The sequence below is a fragment of the Coenobita brevimanus genome, chromosome 102 (genome assembly GCF_032717465.1).
Source record: "Coenobita brevimanus isolate Jiangsu-jjx chromosome 102, ASM3271746v2, whole genome shotgun sequence".
NCBI classification, from domain to species: Eukaryota; Metazoa; Arthropoda; class Malacostraca; order Decapoda; family Coenobitidae; genus Coenobita; species Coenobita brevimanus.
Genome location: NC_137055.1, coordinates 5,722,471 through 5,744,654, shown reverse-complemented (window position 1 = coordinate 5,744,654; position 22,184 = coordinate 5,722,471).

Here is a 22,184-nt window from a genome sequence, read left to right as displayed (position 1 = left end):
CACGAACATAAAAACATATTCGATTTTCAGATTTAATGTTCAAAGGTCACGGTCACAGTGGAAGGTCAATTCAAACAGTTCATAGCCAATCTGGGCTATACTGAAAGTACCAGTTAAGTGTTGGGCAGGAAGGGAGTAATTTCATTTTCAAAACAACAAAGTGATAGAGAGGGAAGTCAAATATTTGTCCTACAGACCATTTGCATGGCGTGGATTTTGCACTTTGTAAGTATTCCTTCTTGCTTATTTTGTTCTTGCTGTTTTCACACGCTTTTACTTACATTAAAATGTTCTTGAATCTGCAAGAGTTTGATATCGTCTCCATTAATTACATTTTTTTTTTTTCAGATTTACCGAAACAGTATGGCTAAAAAATAAAAGGAATAAATACAAACAAAATACGGATTAAAGGAATGAAAGGGACTTCCCTGTACCTCTACTGAACTGACTAGGAAAAGTTGGAGTTATGAGGTGACTCAGGTGGTTTTGATGATAGCTTAATCCAAACCCCTCTCCAAGAATGATGATGATGATGATAATAATAATAATAATAATAATAATAATAATAATAATAATTATTATTATTATTATTATTATTATTATTATTATTATCTATCTATCTATTGCCAGACGCCCCAATCCCGTTTGGGGTGGCCACAAACAAATCGCCTCCAAGTCGCCCTGTCCCCCGCCATTTCACTGCCCTGCTCCCAACTCACACCCCCCTCTCTCATATACCTCTCCACCCCATCCCTCCATCTCATCCTCGGCCTCCCCCTCCCTCTTCCCCCCTCCACCTCACTCACATACACTCTCTTCGTCAGTCTTTCACCCTCCATCCTCTCCACATGGCCAAACCACCTCAGTGTGTTCCTCATAACGCTTCCTATCACATCCACATCCACACCACAACGCTCCTTTATATCCTCATTCGTCAGCCTGTCTCTCCATGTGACTCCACAGGCTCCTCTTAAATAACTCATTTCCACTGCTCTCTCTCTTGACTTGTGTCCTTCCAACAACGTCCAAGCTTCACTTCCATACGTTAGAGTTGGTATCACAATACTGTCATGTAGTAACTTTTTCACTTCCATGCTCACTTCCCTGTTTCTTATCACTGCTTTCAAAGAACCAGCAACCTTTCTTCCCTGCTGTACCCTTTCAAGCACTTCACCCTCCAAACCTCCATCCTTACTCATCACACTACCCAAGTACTTAAACGTACTCACATTTTCCAATTCCTCACCATCCAACCTCGCTGTACATTCACTGACTTCACCTCTCTCAAAGACCATCACTTTACTCTGCCCTACATTCACCTCTAGATTCCGTTTCTTACACACTCTCCCAAACTCATCCACCAAGCGTTGCAGCTCCCCTTCGTCTTCACTCAACAACACAGTATCATCTGCAAACAACAATACACGGAGTTTCCAAACACTGTCCTCTCTCACCAGGGCCACTCCAACATCCACTACTCTACCTTGTACCTCTTTTATTACCCCATCCATGTACAGACTGAACAACCATGAAGACATGACACGTCCCTGTTTCAACCCAACTTTCAAAGAGAAAAATTCACTTATTATTATTATTATTATTACTATTATTATTATTATTATTATTATTATTATTATTATTATTATTAATTATTATTATTATTGTTATTATAATGACGATGGCAATAATAATGATAATAATAAAAAAAAAAAAATAATAATAATAATAATTAATAATAATAATAATGAGGAGGAGGAGGAGGAGAGCAATAAGGAGGAGGAAAAGAAGAAAGCTTTTCTTTTTTTGTTACGAAGAAGTTTTCAAAACAGGGAGATATGAACATAGCCTTCATTAACTCGTTCACTAATTGGGTTCACTCCTTAAGCTGAATGTAATCGTGAGGAAATAACAGAACTGTGATTACTGAGTCCCCTGGCGAAATGGATTAAATTCTCTCTCTCTCTCTCTCTCTCTCTCTCTCTCTCTCTCTCTCTCTCTCTCTCTCACACACACACACACACACACACACACACACACACACACACACACACACACACACACACACACACACACACACACATACACACACACGCTCCAAACACCCATTGTTTCGTTTCCAATCAGACCGTGTCATTTCTCAAAATTATGCAGCAGATCCTTTCACGTGCGCAAGATATTCACAGAAGAAATATGTGCAGCATGTGATGTGGTGTGTGGGGTGAAGAGAAGACGGACGGGGGTGCAGGGAACAGCGTGGTGGAATGAGGAGGTGAGACAGGCTGTGGCACAAAAGAAGAGAACATACAATGAATGGATGAGAAATAAGGGCGTGGAAGAAGTTGAGAGAAGGAAGAGAGAGTTATATGTAGAAAGGAAGAGAGAGGTGAAAAGATTAATAAGTGAGAGTAAGAAGAGAGTGGATGAGGAATTTGGAAGGAATTTGAGTGTAAAGTGGAGGGACTGTAAGAAAATGTTCTGGAAAGAGGTGAAGAGAGTAAGACAGGGTGGCAGTAAAGTTGGAAGTGAAGCTTGGACGTTGTTGAAAGGACACAAGTCAAGAATGAGAGCAGTGGAAATGAGTTATTTAAGAGGAGCCTGTGGAGTCACATGGAGAGACAGGCTGACAAATGAGGATATAAAGGAGCGTTGTGGTGTGGATGTGGATGTGATAGGAAGCGTTATGAGGAACACACTGAGGTGGTTTGGCCATGTGGAGAGGATGGAGGGTGAAAGATAAAAATGGTAGGTTACTAGTGGAGACGGGAGAAAAAGTGAGCAGATGGAAAGAACACTTTAAGGAATTGTTGAACACAGTGAATGAAAATATTGCCAGTTTAAGTGGCTGGGGAATGGCTGGGAGGAGGGAGGTGAGAAGACAGGCAGAAATCAGTTGGAGAGAAGTTGTGGAAACAATGAAGAAAGTCAAATTGGGGAAAGCCCCAGGAATTGATGGAGTGTGTGGTGAAATGCTGAAGCGTGGGGGAGAGATAGTAGTAGACTGGATGTGGAAAATATGAAGATTGACCTGGGAGGAAGGTAGAGTCCCGGAGAAGTGGCTTTATGAAGGGAAGAGGTTGTGTAGATCAGATATTCATTCTTACATCTTCAGTGGAAAAGTTTCTAGAGAAGGGAAAGAAGTTGTATGTGGCCTTCATGGATTTGGAGAAAGCATATGACATAGTGGATAGACAAGGATTGTGGAAAGTATATGGAGTAGATGGGAAGCTGTTGAATGCTGTGAAGAGAATGTATGATGGTGCTGCAGTGTGTGTGGATGGTGAACTGAGTGAATTTTTCTCTTTGAAGGTTGGGTTGAAAAAGGGATGTTGTCATGTCTCCATGGTTGTTAAATCTGTACATGGATGGGGTAATAAAAGAGATACAAAGTAGGGGAGTGGATTTTGGAGTGGCCGTGGTGAGAGAGGGTAGTGTTTGGAAACTCCCTGTACTGTTGTTTCCGGATGATACTGTGTTGTTAAGTGAAGACGAAGGGGAGCTGCAAGGCTTGGTGCATGAGTTTGGGAGAGTGTGTAAGAAACGGAATCTAGAGGTGAATGTAGGGCAGAGTAAAGTGATGGTCTTTAAGAGAGGTGAAGTCAGTGAATGTACCGTGAGGTTGGATGGTGAGGAAATGGAAAGTGTGAGTACGTTTAAGTACTTGGGTAGTGTTATGAGTAAGGATTGAAGTTTGGAGGGTGAAGTGCTTGAAAGGGTACAGCAAGGAAGAAGGGTTGCTGGTTCTTTGAAAGCAGTGATAAGAAACAGGGAAGTGAGCATGGAAGTGAAAAAGTTACTATATGACAGTACTGTGATACCAACTCTAACGTATGAAAGTGAAGCTTGGACGTTGTTGAAAGGACACAAGTCAAGAATGAGAGCAGTGGAAATGAGTTATTTAAGAGGAGCCTGTGGAGTCACATGGAGAGACAGGCTGACAAATGAGGATATAAAGGAGCGTTGTGGTGTGGATGTGGATGTGATAGGAAGCGTTATGAGGAACACACTGAGGTGGTTTGGCCATGTGGAGAGGATGGAGGGTGAAAGACTGACGAGGAGAGTGTATGTGAGTGAGGTGGACGGGGGGAGAGTTAGGGGAAGGCCGAGAATGAGATGAAGGAATGGAGTAGAGAGGTATATGAGAGAAAAGGGTGTGAGTTGGGAGCAGGGCTGTGAAATAGCGGGGGACCGGGCGACGTGGAGGCGATTTGTTTGTGGTAACCCCGTACGAGATTAAGGCGTCTGGCAATAGATAGATAGATAGATCCTTTCAGCTGCAGATTATCTGACTCTCAGGCGAGATGAGATTGATGGATGGAGTCTGAAGGTACTAACACATTGCCTCAGGGAAGAAAATGCACAATTAATGGTCCTTAAAAATGAACCAAGACATAATATTACTGGACTTTTTCACTATTGAGCTTTAAAGTCTATCTATCTATTGCCAGACGCCTTATACCCTCAATTGGTGGCCACAAACAAATCGCCTTCATGTTGCCGTGTCCCCAGCCATTTCACTGCCCTGCTCCCAGCTCACACCCCCCTCTCTCATATACCTCTCCACTCCATCCCTCCATCTCATCCTTGGCCTCCCGCTCCCTCTCCCTCTCTCCTCATTCACATATACTCTTCTTGTTAGTCTCTCACACTCCATCCTCTCAACATGGCCAAACCACCTCAGCGTGTTCCTCCTAACGCTTCCTGTCACATCCACATCCACACCACAAAGCTCCTTCACTTCCTTATTTGTCAATCTGTCTCTCCATGTAACTCCACAAGCTCATTCAAATAACTCATTTCCACTGTTCTTACTCATGACTTCTGTCCCTCCAACAATGTCCAAGCTTCACTTTCATTCGTTAGAGTTGGTATCACAATTCTGTCATGCAGTAAATTTTCACCTTCATGCTCACTTCTCTGTTTCTTATCACTGTTTTCAAAGAACCAAGAACCTTTCTTCCTTGTTGTACCGTTTCAAGCACTTCACCCTCTAAACTTCCATCCTTACTTATCATCATACTACCCAAGTACTTAAACGCACTCACATTTTCCATTTCCCCATCATCCAACCTCACTGTACATTCAGTGACTCCATTTCTCTCGAAGACCATAACTTTACTCTTCCCTACATTCACCTTTAGATTCCGTTTCTTACACACTCTCCCAAACTCTCCACCAAGCCTTGCATCCCCTTCGTCTTCATTTAACAACACAGTATCATCTGCGGGGAGGCGGTGGCTGAATCGGTAGAGAGGGGGCCTGCAGTCCTAATGGACTCAGGATCGAATCCCGGCTGGGGCAGGGAACAGTTTAAGGATTTGAATTTCCAAAAAGCAGACTTTCCTGATCTACCAGATGACCCACCGACATGTCGCAAAAATACCCCCGCTAATACCAATACACCAGTCCTGTATGAGACAGCCCTAGCATATTATTCAATAAGGACGGTGGGTGTTAGCACCGAAGTGATGACATGTGGAGGTGTAGGAGGACTACTGGGCCTTGGACTAGGTCACTGCCCCAAGAAATAGGCCCTGAAGCCTTTGCCCAGAGTCGGACACGTAAAAAAAACAACAACAACAGTACAGGGAGTTTCCACACACTGCCCTCACTCATTAGGGCCGCTCCTTCCACCGTCGTACCTTGTTTCTCTTTTATAACCCCATCCATATACAGACTGAACAACCATGGAGATATGACACATCCCTGTTTCAATCCAACCTTCAAATAGAAAAATTCACTCAGTTCACTGTCCACACGCACAGTAGCCTTAGCACCCTCATATATACTTGTCACCGTATTCAATTAATTAGTGTAATTTGGCCATTTATGTTAGCTTCCTAAATGCATTGATGAAGAGTTTATTTTGATCTCGTTAGCTCTAATCGATTATATTTACCTTCAAGGAGTGTGGTAGGTGGGAGTGCCCACCATCCACTCACTCGATGTAGTGTTTCCTTTAGATGATTGTACAGTCAGCTATAAGCTAAATGATTTTCTTCAACCCTGGAAACTATCTGTTAAGTTTCCAGGAAACCATATAACCATAGGACGCCTGGTGGTCTTGTGGGATAAGGCGTTCCTCCCCCACGAGGGAGAGTGTATAATTACAGTACATGAGGGATAGTTAGAGTTTATTGCTCACATAATGCCACTCAGTTGATGGCGAGGCTGGTAACCGACTCATTATATATCCGAACTGAGGCACCTAGCCTTGGCCTTCTACGCTGTTGACGAGGCAAAAGAACTGTTTGAGAGAAGAGGCTGGAAACTGACGAGTTAGATGCAGCACTCACTGAACACCTTCACTAGACTCCATGACATTGTCCAATAAGAGCCGAAAAAAAAAAAAATGGTTTACGCCTTGAATCAGATGATATATTCTCCTATTATATCCTTGGCATCATTTTAATTTACCCAGCGTAAGAGTGACACCTCTAACAGTGAAGGGGCTACTGAAGCCACAACTAACTCCTCCATGGGTGGGATACTCGAATATGCTTTACAGTTGAATTCCTGCCATACCTTAGACCTGTTCTTGGAGGCAAAACTAGAGACACGGGAAGACTCGGCCCTCTTCTTTCCTTGTCCCTCCTGTAAAAAAAAATCTAAATTACGACAGAGACGCGATCGTAAATATGTCTGAATATTCCATCCCAGTTCTGTACTTCTCCGCAAAGCTAAACAGAACCATCTAATCGTAAAAATAAAAAGCTATATCACTGGACTGAAGAATATAATGTATGATAATGGATTTTTTGCAATAGTTTACGTACCTCACTGACCTATAAGTACTTAATAAATCGACTACTTAGTGTGATTAATGCAGCTACATGTATCTAGAGTAGGGCTGACGGTGGGACGATCATCATTTACAGTACAGCCTTTACCCTCTTTATGCCTCTCAAGGCTTTATTTATTACTACTAATATACTGTTGAATCGAACATTTACCTGATTCCTGCAGATAATTGCTCTGTTGTTATATTCCTGGAACCTCCAGATGAATATAACTGTGATGAAACCAAAGGTAGAGAATGAATTACAAACGCTTTTAGTCATTCACCTCCATCATGTAAGGTTTCACCAGAGTATATGTAATCGTACTGTAGTGGCAAGAGAAAGACGAAAGCATGCTATTGGGTTGAAGGGATAATGTTTTACTTTGTAGGTTAACAAAGACTCTTGTCTGTCGTTCTGAATGGAAGGATAAACTAATATGCCAAAGGCGACGCGTTTCACTGGATATGTAGGACTACATATTATATTTACAAACAATGATAGATAGATAGATAGATAAATAGATAGATAGACAGCCCTCTGCGAGCCTGGGAAAAGGAAATGAGGTTTGCAAGTTACACTGAGGAAAGCTGACGACAGCGGCCAGTAAGGAGATGATGCAGTTAGCTGTCAGCAGTCCTCTCGTGAACAAAGACCTGGTGACCACACGCACATATACACACATACTCACACACAGGTTTCTTTAAACTTTCCATCCACAAGGAATACACGTGATACGTCTTCTGTTTCACCAGAATTTAGGAAAGAGAGCTCAGAAGGGGACAAGCAATACTCGAGGCAGGTCGAAGGGGAGAAGAGCTTAGCAACTCGAGAGACAGAGAGAGAGAGAGGGAGCGAGACTCTATATTCCGCTTTGTGTGAGAGACTTGTTAATATTTCCAAGACAAATAAAAAATAGTCCCATACTATTCTTTACCTCTCCTGTTACTACATGACAAATGGGAAGTTACTACAAGATATAAAAGCCGCTCGACCACGTCTAAAATATATATATAACTCAACTACAACTCAACCACAAAAGAACCACAAAGTATTTTATGACACAAAGTCATTTATGACATTTGGTAGCAGCGAACGTATACGAACCTCGTCTACGAATCAACATTAAATTCCTACAAAATATCAAGATTGAAAACAAGAATATCTCTCTCTCAACCAACAACACAACCAGCTCCTGACACTTCTCTCCAACCAGCCCCCTCCGTCTCCCAGATCATCATGCTGATGCAGAGGTCAAGAGATCACACGACGCCTTGCAAGTAGTTTAACAAAATATTGATACAATATTGGAATTTCTACGACGAACCAGCGAAACTACGGACATCGTCTCCCAATTAAAAGCAAATTTCTACAAAAGCAGGCGATACTCTACAAGATTAGCGTCAGTCTACAGTGAATCAGTACAAAATACAGCCTACAATGCAAATGGTCTACAAGTCTACGAAACAACTCTATAATCTTCACGTAACTTCAAGCAGCAACAAGAAGAATATAAAACAAAGCAAATAAAGAAGAGGAAACACCGAAGCAACAAGCACACAAGCCACCACCACTCCCTCCCGCCTGCTGACCCAGAGGTCAAGACACGCAGCAAAACACCAAGTCCATATTCACAACTCGTCTTACTCACCCGTCTTCACTCAAGTTACTCATCGCTACTCATTCACTCACCACAGCTACCAGTGTGGGAAGCCGACGTCACCATGTGCTGAGATGACATCACAACGCGAGTCTGCCATGCCAAGCAACGTGTGACTGACACCAGGCACTTCTCACCCACTACTCATTACTCATTATTCACATAGCTCCTACTCATACTCATTTATTTTCACAGTTAAGTTGGAAATTCGACGTTCTATGTTGAGGTTTGCCTGGGAAAGCCGTTAACCACTACAAATACCAGGCCATGGAATTTCCTGAGTAATATCATCCATCAACACACCACTAGAATTATCAAGAGATCTTCAATCAAACCTGTATTTTTCTTCCGAGATCGACTTTTGTATCGACACACCTCTACGATCTGTATCAAGTGGATAAAATTATACTTGCTCATTTCTTCTCAGTGCTAAAATTAGCTATATTCAACTTATTTACTCATCTAGTTTGCTAGGACATAAATAAACAAGAGGCGTATTTCATAACACCATATCTTAATGACAGGAATATTTTCGCCACCACCCACGTTAATACCAGATGACACACAAATTGCCACAACATCAGACTCACAATTAAGAGACAGCCCACCCCTTGTACAAACCTCACCACACGCTAAAGATAAAGAAACAAATACGGGAGTTTCAGATGATGAGTGGGAAACCCCTTCAGACATAGAGAGTGTGGACTTTGCAGCTGCCTTGCATACGTATGCCAATATACTTAACAGGGTTCACCGGTCCGGTCATACATATTCCACCATTCCCTCACACAACGATAAACACGTACAAGTTGAATTAACAGGGCAATCATTAAAAATGAATCAAGAAACAAATACCGCTGATCTAAAAACCACACCTCACGTTTTTGTGTATCACGAGGATAAGACTGCCCCAAAATTCTCTGGCACAGACAAAGATCGCATTGATGTCATTTCATTAGTCAGTCAGTGCGAACAAATGTTCATCAAGCGCCACATACTAGATGAACAAGAGAAAATTGCTATTTTTTCATCTTGCATAAGCCAGGAAAGATGTCCAGCAAGCAATTTATTGCGCTCCGATAAGGTACCTCGTGCTAGGACATATGATGAATTTAAAACTGAATTTCTGAAGAAATTTTCTGAAGGTATGAACTTCTTGCCAGGTATAATTCCAGAATTACATAAAATTGTAGATCTTGTAAGGGAGCACACTACAAACCATGTGCTCAGTGAAATAACTGCTGATGTCTCCACAATCAAGAGAACTCTATTAGCTACTCTGGAGAATTCTAATTGGATAACATATGATGGAAAGATGTCCCCAGACCTCGTCGTGGACATCATTGGTTATGTAGCTGCCTTGTGTAAATTACCTGATAGGACCCTTAAGATCGCCAAGACGATCGTGTACACCCCAGGAATGTGCTTGCTAGACTTAATGAACGAGGTAGAGATGCAGTGCAGTAAAGCAGGTGTGGTCGACACACATGCACATTCTGGTAGAATCAGGGTACCTGAGACAGTATCAGCTGTGAAAACATCTACACCGACCCCAAACAGAGAACAAAATCGATCGCGACCAGAAGTGAGGCAGCCAAAACAAACAAAGACGCCTAGAAATCGTTCCCACACGCCTTCCTACAGGCAGTTTCATAAGTTTTCGCGCAGCCCGAGCAGGTCTCGCGCCATAAACAACACTTCTTATGGGAAATCACCTCGTAGGTCACAGTCAAGGGATAGGTCCATTCTATGTCATTATTGTGCAAAACCAGGACACACAAGGTATGAATGCTTTATCAAGGCAAAAGAGGATAAACAAAGGACACAAGGATTTGGTCCTTACTGTAGGCATCATAGATACCAAGGGCACTGGACCAGTGATTGCAAAACAGTAGAAAAAATTGTGTCTATGTTCAAATCGGGGGAAGACCAAGTCATGACAAAAAACGAACAAACGTAAAGAAGAACAAGGCTAAACTTCACATAGGAGGCATGTTGGGAAATGAGTGTATCTTGATACCAGCTGTATGTGAGGATCAAAACGTTTCCTTATTTTTAGATACAGGCTCTCCAGTGAACTTAATAACACATGAAGAACTAAATAGAATTCTTAAAAATAAAAAGAAAGTAACTTTTCTGGATGAAACTGATTTAGATTTATACACAGTAGATGGGCAAGAGATTACAGTGAAAGGTATGATAAGATTAAATCTCAGTTTCACAGAAACTACAAGACCATTCTCTGCATTTTTCTATATTGTTGAAAACTTATCAATTAAAGCTCATATGTTACAGGGCTTAAGATCCATGAGAGCTGAGAACATAACTATACTCCCACAAATGAATGGAATAGACTTTGATAATGACTTCATAGAGGAAATAACTTCAGAGCCCTCACCGATTGGTAGAAGAGAGCCAAAAAGAATTGGTAATATTAAAGGCTTAAACAAACATACACAAACAGATGAGTGTATAGATCCACTTACACCAGCAACCCCATCCTCCAGAATTAGTGACCCAGATAACAGTACTGATTTATCAATTTTTCCAGCCCATCTCACTAATGATTTAGTTATACCACCTAATTCATACATGAAGGTTACCATAAAGAGCAAATTACGGAATAGTACTGTTCTTGTCTTAGAAGAATTATGTAAAGTAAAGGGATTGTCAGTAGAAAACGCATTATGTCATACGAATGACGAAGGGCTAACTCAGATATTCATTATTAATCACATGAATGGGGAAGTTCAGTTGAAAAAGGGAACTTGCATAGTTAATATTGAAAAATGTTTCGCTCCTGTGAAGGAAATAAATATTGGTGGAGTAACAAGTGAGATAAAATCTACGGATAGAGAAAGAATAAAAGAGAATTTAATTCACTCATGTGAATTTGACGAAGAAAATGATTTGTTAACCCTGCTGGAAACACACAGGGACACCGTAGCATTGCCCGGAGAACAATTAGGGTGTACTAACTTGATTAATCACATGATTAATGTACACCCAGAAACACCACCAATTTTCGTACCAGCTTACCGCATACCACACTCTCAACGTACACTTGCAAATCAGTATGTCGATGAAATGTTAAAGCTTGGAATTATTGAGCCTTCAGTTTCCCCGTGGAACGCCCCCCTTTTCTTTGTGCCCAAACGAAATGGAGAAGTGCGTGCGGTAGTAGATTACCGTAAACTAAATCATCACACAATACCAGACAGATTTCCCACGCCATTGCTAAGCGATGTTCTACAGAATATTGGTCCTGAGAATAATATATTCTCGACCATCGATCTCCTAAACGGATACTATCAGATTCCGGTATCTCAGGAGTCACGTAAATACACTGCCTTTTCAACAAACAGAGGCCATTATCAATATACAAGAATGCCAATGGGACTGAGGACAGCCCCAGGCACATTCCAGCGTCTTATGAATTACGTATTGTCCGGAATTTTAGGACAAGGAATATTTGTTTATCTTGACGATATTATTATCGCAACGAAGAATATTAAGGATCATCTCAGGAAATTAGACTTACTCTTACAAAAGCTTAGTGATGCTGGATTAAAAATTAAACTTTCTAAATGCAAATTTTGCTTTAAGGAAATAAATTTCTTAGGCCACAAATTAAGTTCTGATGGTATTCACACCACTGATGACAAAATACAGGCAGTGAGAGATTTTCCTGAACCCACTACGACTGACGAAGTTAGACAATTTTTAGGTCTGGCTGGGTACTATAGGTCATTCGTACCACAGTTCTCTCATATAGCCTTCCCTCTATTCCAACTACTGAAAAAAGATGCTGTATTCCAATGGGAAGAAGAACAAAAAAGGGCATTTAACAATCTAAAAATTAAACTAACAAATGCACCTTGTTTAGCATATCCGGATTACACGAAATCATTTCATATTTGTACAGACGCATCAGTTAAAGGATTAGGGGCTGTACTGATGCAGGAAGATAAAAGAGGAAAGAATCAACCGATTGCATTTGCCACCAGACAAACAAGAGGTGCGGAGAAAAATTATTGCACTTCAGACTTAGAGGCACTTGCAGTGGTTTTTGCATTACAAAAGTTTCGAGATTTGGTATATGGTTACGAAATCCACTTATTCACCGACCATAAACCACTGGTGGGTATGTTTAAAGAAAAACTCCTTTCTGGGAGGAGAGCAAGATGGAAATGTACAGTTGAAAACTACAATGTACAAATTCATTATATACAAGGTAAAATGAACATAGTAGCTGATGCATTATCTAGGAACCCGAACACAATTCAGGTCGCGGCGTTAGATCTCAAAGGAAATATCCCAAACCACGAGGATATCGCAAAGGCACAAAGACTTGACCCAATATGGTCAAAAGTAATATACAAGTTAGAAAGTGGAGATGACATACAATTACCCAAACTTCATGTCCCACTTGAACAATTCACAATGGTCAATAATACATTATACAAAATTAACTCTAAACAACCAAAACGCCAAAGAAATACTAACCAGTTGGTAGTACCTAATGACATGATACCCCAAGTATTACGATTGATACACGACAGCCCACATGCAGGACATCCTGGAAAGGATAAGACATTCAACCAAGCCCAGCTATTATATTACTGGCCTTCATTACGAAAAGATATAAACAATCATATAGACAGATGCGAATCATGTGCGAAACACAAAGGATACCCAATCACACCTGCACCGATGGGTAATTACCCAGTACCACATCAACCATGGGACGTTGTCGCTGTTGATTTACTCAAGATGCCATTATCATACAATAATAACCTATACTTATTCGTAGCAACGGATCATTTTTCCCGTTGTCATTTTAGCTCCAATTAAAGATAAGACAGCAGAGACAGTAGCAAAGGCAATAACAGATAATGTAATATGTCGCTTTACTACCCCAAAGGTATTAATAAGTGATAATGAGGAGAATTTAATTCTGAGATCTTACAAGAAATATGTAAACAATACAACATCAAAAAGGTTAACGTTTTGGCCTATCACCCAGCATCGAATGGGTTGGTAGAGAGACAAAATAAAAATGTATTAGATGTGCTACGACACATTCTCAGTGAAAATTATGAAAGCTGGGATGATTGGATTCCCAGAGTAGAGGCCTCCATTAATGGGTCTATAAATAAATCCATTGGTGACACACCACATTTCATTATATATGGCACAGATAAAAAATTACCATATGAGCTCCTAGAAGGTGACAGCATGCCTATATACAATTACGATGATTACTCTAAACTCCGTTTACGTGAATTCCAGGACATTCACAAAAGAGTCAAAAAACAATTAACGATGTCCAAGGAAGAAATGACGGAGGCATTTAACAAGAAGGCAAAAGATTCACCTATCAGCTTAGGAGACATTGTTTACGGAGTCATTCATACGAGAGACAATAAATTATCCCCAAAATTTGAGGGCCCATACAGAGTAATTAACATAAAAGCAAACAAAGTTTTAATTAAGTCACTTTCAAGTGGCGAGGAGAAACAAGTTCATATTGACCATTTAAAACGAGTTTCAAGGGAATTATCACATAATTATTCAGCCTCGGATACAACCGAACAGGTGAACGTACCTCAAGAAACCAAGCAAGAACACAACAATGATTACAAAAAGAAATTAAGGTCATATACCAAACAATCGAACATAGGTGCAACTATTCCAATGAAATCTACAGTACATCATTTACGAGAATTAAATATCGATTTAAACTCCTTCTATAAATGAAATAACAGTCAACCGTAACGCACATCATCACTATCATCAACCACAGCTTTATAGGAAATTAATAGATTTTTTTTTCGGTAGGTTACGATGAAGGGACTTATGCTATGGATTCTCCTCTACATAGTAGGAGTATATGCGCACCTAGACCCCAAGCATATAGTACGACAAGGATGCCTCATAGCTCCAACGGCCACGACTACAATCGTTAAGGACGTCATGAGTACTGAAATAAGTCTAGATTACTTGTATGACTTACCTACTTATCTAGAAAGACTTGCGACGCCGATGCGAACTCTGGACTTCAAGATAGGGAATTATGTTTCACAAGCACATAACACCATGGAAGTGAATGAAATGGTGAAGTTAGCGAAATGGAAACTAGAACAGGCGAAGTCAACTATGCTCGTCATGATCCAAGATCTCCCATCTTATGGAACGGAGGTACTGAGCGACAGGAACAACATCACACGTACTCGCCAAAAGCGCGGTTTGTTCGATCTGGGCGGCGCAGTTCTTGGGAACATCTTTGGATTGGCTACAGAGGATGACCTTAAAGAAATAAACAACAAATTTAATAAGATAGCTCAGGTACTAACATACCAAGATAAATTCATCACAGGACAGAACTCAGCAATGAAGACAATTGTGAAAAATCTGAAACAAGCAGAAAACGTAGCTCTCGAGAGTGTAGATAAAATAAATGAATTAGAGGGAAACGTTACTCTTTTCCAGCACTTCTCCATCATCACAGAACATATTGACACGATTCTACTACAATTAGAGAACACTAGAGATCGTTTCAGGGTACTTATGCAAGGAATTTCGAATGCTGGTGATGGCAAGATCACAAATGACTTACCGTGCTCCCAGTTCATGAGCTACGTCAGATAGTTAGTCAAGGCATACATAAACATAAATTGAAGCCATTGTTCCGCAGTAGGGAATTTATGCAATATTACCCGTATTTAGAAGCAACACTAACACCAACATCAGTGGTAGTTCATGTACTATTCATCACTGAAGACCTGTTCACAGTATACCAAATACACCCTTTCTCCTATAAAAATAACAACACTTTGGTCATCATCAACATCAACACAGACACCGAACTCATCATGGTGTCCAAGAGACGGGACACTGTCACTTTCGCAAGTGAGTCAACGATTGAACGAAAGTGCCGCACATCCTTACATGCTGTTCATCTTTGTCCTGCGTACATTTTCACGTTTCAGCCTACTGATACGGTCCCTTGTGAAATGGCTATCATCAGCAATAACAATATTCATCATCATTGCAACTTCACTTTTGCTCCAGATAAACTTGTACACCATCAACGCATTGGACACTCACAGTTTTTTTATTTCCCTCATAACACATCAGTTTACATAGTCTGTCCAGATATACCACCATCTCATACATCAGCATCAAGATTATACATAGCACCAGACTACTGTGCGGTATTTACACCAGCCATGTCTACTTTATCCACCATCAATCACTACGCCATTCTCAACCATACACACAAACATTTCCACCCACTGCCTAATATGAACTTAAACATGAGCATAAGTATTAAGCTGACTTCACCTAAGTTTGAAACTATGCAGCTGATCAATGAAACAATGAAGCCCTGGGAAGATTTGAGTTTGAGTATGTTCAACCCATATTATGTGTATAGCCCAGCACCTACAGTACTGTCTTTTTAATCGTCTGCATTGTAGTTGCAGTACTGCTGTTCGCAATGCACAGAATGCATGCAAGAATTGCTAATTTGGAGTCATTATTTAGTGGGGGGGAGAGTTAACATCACAGTTAACCACCCTGAATAAAGTGTATATATTCTGTACATAGTATTAATTATATATATATATATATATATATATATATATATATATATATATATATATATATATATATATATATATATATATAAAATACAAAGAAGAATGACCCATATATGGCAGACCAGTACCATTATCTTTAAATGAAATATTAATAACTCTTACCATAATCTTCATTTTAAACTATTTTTTATTCTTGCATGTATACATTTCACTATAATAACCCAAGTACATACTGTATTACAGTTAAATAATTTACTTTAATGCATTTATTCAAATATGTATACAACTTGTTTAAAATGTAATATTACTGAATGATCACTATTTACTATGAATAATATATGTATACAATATTCATACAATTATGTTACTTTACAATATTATGTATTTCACTTAATTAGTTTCATTATAATGTGTATGTAGTATGTATTAATATATTAGGACTATTAACTGTCGATGGTATGCCATTTTCGCGCGGCCGAGCAGATGTAGGACTACATATTATATTTACAAATCATGATAGATAGATAGATAGATAAATAGATAGATAGACAGCCCTCTGCGAGCCTGGGAAAAGGAAATGAGGTTTGCAAGTTACACTGAGGAAAGCTGACGACAGCGGCCAGTAAGGAGATGATGCAGTTAGCTGTCAGCAGTCCTCTCGTGAACAAAGACCTGGTGACCACACGCACATATACACACATACTCACACACAGGTTTCTTTAAACTTTCCATCCACGAGGAATACACGTGATACGTCTTCTGTTTCACCAGAATTTAGGAAAGAGAGCTCAGAAGGGGACAAGCGATTCTCGAGGCAGGTCGAAGGGGAGAAGAGCTTAGCAACTCGAGAGACAGAGAGAGAGAGGGAGCGAGACTCTATATTCCGCTTTGTGTGAGAGACTTGTTAATATTTCCAAGACAAATAAAAAATAGTCCCATACTATTCTTTACCTCTCCTGTCACTACATGACAAATGGGAAGTTACTACAAGATATAAAAGCCGCTCGACCACAAGTCTAAAATATATATATAACTCAACTACAACTCAACCACAAAAGAACCACAAAGTATTTTATGACACAGAGTCATTTATGACAGATACAGAACTTCAGAAAAGGTTTCGTTATGCAGAGAATGGTCCCGCTTCAAAATGTGTGTGTGTGTGTGTGTGTGTGTGTGTGTGTGTGTGTGTGTGTGTGTGTGTGTGTGTGTGTGTGTGTGTGTGTGTGCTCGTTTGCTTGTTTGTTTGTGCGTGTCTGTGTTTGTGTGTGTGTGTGTGTGTGTGTGTGTGTGTGTGTGTGTGTGTGTGTGTGTGTGTGTGTGTGTGTGTGTAAAGATTCAGAATATCTAAGATGCCTCATGAACACTGCAACCCTTGTTTACAAGTTAGTTTAGTTATGCTGCCCGAGAGGCTTAAAGGTTGTGCCTCCCTGCAGTAGACTGACAGAAGGAATGAAACTCACTACTTTGATGGAAGTTCTTCTTCACTGCGTGCATAATACTGTATAATTAATGAGATTCCTGGTTTCAAGTTCAAGCCTGACTGACATGGAAAACAACCAAACTCTCCATCAGACTACGACATGCAACCGTCTGATTTATAGTAAAGGTCCCTGTTTCAGTTCTAGATACCTTGCTTTACAGAAATTAGTGATATGAGCCCGTCTCCTCCCTTGTCCTGCGGGGAGGTCATACATCAACCCACCTACACTCCCACCTACTCTACTGACCCATCCACCCCACCCATAACCCACCCATCCATACACCCTACCGCCCACCAGTTTACCCACCCACTCACCTACCCACCCACCACACCTTCCCACCTACCCTCCCATCTTGCCCAAACCACTACGCCCACCCACACACACACCCAACCTCCAAAGCACCCATGATGTCTAGCTACCCACCTCATCCATCACCTCACCAATTTACCCACCCGCCTACCAATTGACACGCTGCAAGTTTACACACACACACACACACACACACACACACACACACACACACACACACACACACACACACACACACACACACACACACACACACAGGGGGGGGGCTACAGTAACTAATGTGGTTTACATGGGATAATTCGTCATTCTTTCTTACGTATCTGATTCTGAGCATACTGTAGAGTAGGAAACCCGTTCCCTGAGGCTAAGTAATCCTTGTTTTTTCGCCGATCCACTCACGTGTTACTTAGTAAGGTAGTGTTCTCCTTCGCATTTCATGTGACTGGGGAATTTTGTGTGGCACGTTGTACAAGTACCAGACGTAGAGACAACGCCAGTATTGTACTCCCGGTTGTCAGCCAATTTTATTCATATGAGAGTAGGAAGAGTCTGAAAGTGTAAACGTCACGTCCTGGAACTAATAACACCGTCCTGCATTCCAATAATAACTCTCCTGATTACACTGTGCCGATCATCTACGTTATCACAAGTACTACCTACGTCTAGCCATTACTCGGCCACAGCTGTATTATATGTTGTCTTTGACAATATACGATCACAAGTTTTCTTAACTTTATTTACAAACTAATTTCTCTTATTTATTAACCAGATTTGTCTTACATGTACTGTTAACATCACTTAACATTTAACAGTCTACAAAAAGAATACATGATATTCTTTGCAAAAAAATACTGTACGATGTACTGCTTAAATCCATTTTTTCACCACATATTTCAAGCGAACTTTCAACATTCTCGTATATATATCTCTGTGCTACCTGTATACCGTGTGTGGATGAATAGTTTTGCTGTGAAAGCGTGAACACACACACACACACACACACACACACACACACACACACACACACACACACACACACACACACACACCTCGATCCTTTTACCATTTTGTTTTCCTACCTGGCATCAAAAACCTCTCGATCTCTCCCTGTGTGGAGATATTTCACAGGTTAGATGATTTACAGTCTCTCTCTCCCTCCGTCATCGATTGGGTAGTGTGTCTCTCCGCCTCCCGTGGTACAAAGGAAAGCAAACTTGACAATATATATGGAGAGAGAGAATTTGATATGCACAGAAATCAATGTATGGAGAATGGAGGGAAAAGTTTGAGAAATAATGTGTAGATAAGAGAGAGAGAGAGAGAGAGAGAGAGAGAGAGAGAGAGAGAGAGAGAGAAACATGGATTACTTACAATTACTTTTTTAGACCAGGGATATATATATATATATATATATATATATATATATATATATATATATATATATATATATATATATATATATATATATATATAAATATATATACGTTATATATGTATGTATGTATATAAATAGATAGATAGATAGATATATATATATATATATATATATATATATATATATATATAAACTACCCTCTGACGATTATATCATCCATGGCGAGGCATCACGAAATGGAGAGTTAGTGTTTTTCAGTATTAGCTTTTACAATCCCAGGGTGTTTCCTAAGCTGGATGGAAATTAATAGTTTCACGCAAGTCAGAGAAGTTTCGTTTTGACGTGGGTAAAAAGTTCATGCTGAGCGAATGGATACCTGTGAAGGTGCACCCTTTCCTCCCACCATTACTTACACACACACACACACACACACACACACACACACACACACACACACACACACACACACACACACACTGCAAATTACATGTAAAGTCCGGCTAAATTTATACCTTCTTTGTCTACCACTTTACTCTCATGAAGGTCACAGCGTAACAAAACTGCATCAAGTAACTGTTTGGAGGTAATGATGATGTAGTTTGTGGGTAGTATTGAGTGTGTGAGCAGTGTATTGTCCAGTGTGAAGGCAAGGTGCGAGGCTGTGACTGAGTGCAAGGGTGCTTAAATACTTCCATTTATATTGTTATGTGTGAACATAAGAGGAAATAGGTGACTGTCATGCAGGCGTTTGTTTATGGTCACCCCTTACGGGATTGAGGCATCCAACAACAGCCAGAGATGTATGAGACATCGTGCTTTGGCTTGAAGTGGTATGATGAAATGGACATGGTGTGTGATGTGTGCTGGCCAGTGTAAGAATTTGCGAAGTACTGTAGTAAAGTGTACTGGGTATGACAGTGTGATAGGTTTTCTCATCATTGATTAAAGTTACACAAAAAAATGTTTTTTCGGATCCGGAATCTGTAATACGATAAGAATCGGTTCCAAAAGTTAAACGATTCACGTCTGGGAGATAGGCAATTTTCCCACCAAATTTGGTCCAAAGCTCTCTTAGTTTTTGAGTAATCCAGCTAACAGACACACAAACTAACAAACAATCAAACAAACAGGGGTGAAAACATACTCTCCTTGTCGGAGAGAATGAAACAGAGCCAAATTCAAGATCCGTTCATTTCGAGATGCCCGGACACACTGCGTTTGAAGGACTGGAGATCATAGGTAGTAGGAAATACAAACATAGGGAGACAGTTCCAGAGTTGACCTGTTGCGTACATGAAGGACCGGGCGTAATGGTTAACTCTTGCATTACAAAGTTAGACAGAAAAGGGATGAGAATTTGTTGTGGGTGCTACGCGCCCGTCGTAGTGGTGGAGAGATGTAAGTAGACAGTTCAGAGGAGCGGTGACCATTGAAGTAGAGATAGGAAAGAGATAAAGATGCAACAGTGTGGTGAAGAGACAGAGGTTGAAGGGAGCCAGTAAGAGGAGGAGAGTTAATGAGATGAAATGCCTCTGACTCCACCTTGATGAGAAGAGCTGTATGTGGGAAGCCTCCCCACACATGAGAGTTGTACTCTATGCATGGGCGAATAAAACCCGTGTATAAAGACACTGAGTCGGCTTAACACACCTTATCTCTTGAAAGCAGATTTTACAAGAAGGGTAATATGACCTTTCCACGATAAATCCCAAGAGAATGAAACCCCAAGTATGTTTTAAGATGATGCAGGATTGAGCTGGATATTGTTAAAAAATAAAGGATACTCCTGCAGAAGATTTGGTCCGGTTGATAGATGCAAGAACTGAGTTTCTGATGCATTAAAAACAAGATTACTTTTACCCCAGTCAGAGATACAAGCCAAGTCAGACAAGGTGTACCATGGTCTCATCCCGTGTTTGTTGAAGTAACTGCTAAGATGAATGCTGTGGAAAGCAAATGGGAAGGTCAAGGGTGGAGTCATCAGCATATGAGTGGATAGGATTAAATGTACAGCTTAGGTTATTGATAATAAATGAAAGAGAGCTGGTGATAAGACATATCCCTGAGGAACACCACTATTGGTAGCTCTAGGAAAAGAATGGTGGCCTTCTACAGCAGCAGATATAGAACGACCAGAATGGAGGCTAGAGATGAAAACACAGATAGAAGGATAGAAGCCGTAGAAGGACAGTTTGGAAATCAAAGATTTATGCAAGACTCGATCGAAAGCCTTTGAAATGTCAAGTGCAATGGCAAAGCTTTGGCCAAAGTCCCGAAAGGAGGATGACCAGGAGTCTGAAAGGTGTGTGAGAAGATCGCCGGTGGAGCAGTCCCTGGTGGAACCCATACTGACAAGCAGAAGGACGTAGGAAAGTTTTTTTTTTTTTTTTTTTTTTTTTTTTGTTCAGAACAGACTTGAAAACTTTTGAAACACAGGATGTTAAAGCAACTGGACGATAGTTAGAGGGATGGGAATAGTCACCTTTGTTTGGAATAGGCTGAAAGCTAGAAGAAAGGTACCCTCGCCAAAAAAAAAAAAAAAAAAAAATGAGAAAAGAAAAAAAGGATCGGCACCCTTTCAGTGAGACACACTGTGATACGTGGACTAAGGTCTACGGGAAATGACACGGGTATGTTGGTACTGCGGTCGTGAGAGAGTTGCCAAATAGTAATATCTAACCCCACACTTTCATACAGCATTCCATAATTTTTGTGAATTAAACAGGCATGCCAACACTACCGACTGAACCAGAGACTAAGCATTTCACATCTTTTCCGATCCCTGGGTGCTGACACTTTTTTTTTTTTTTTTTTTTCCCCATGGTACAAGTTGATAGAAAATGGGGAAAGATCCCTTGGCTGGGTGTAAACACAAAACCGCGGTTCTTGAGGACAACAAGAGGGACCCCATCTGTCCCATATGTCTTGTTTAGTACATGTGCTATCAAAGCCATATCTGGTCTCCTTTCACTTTTT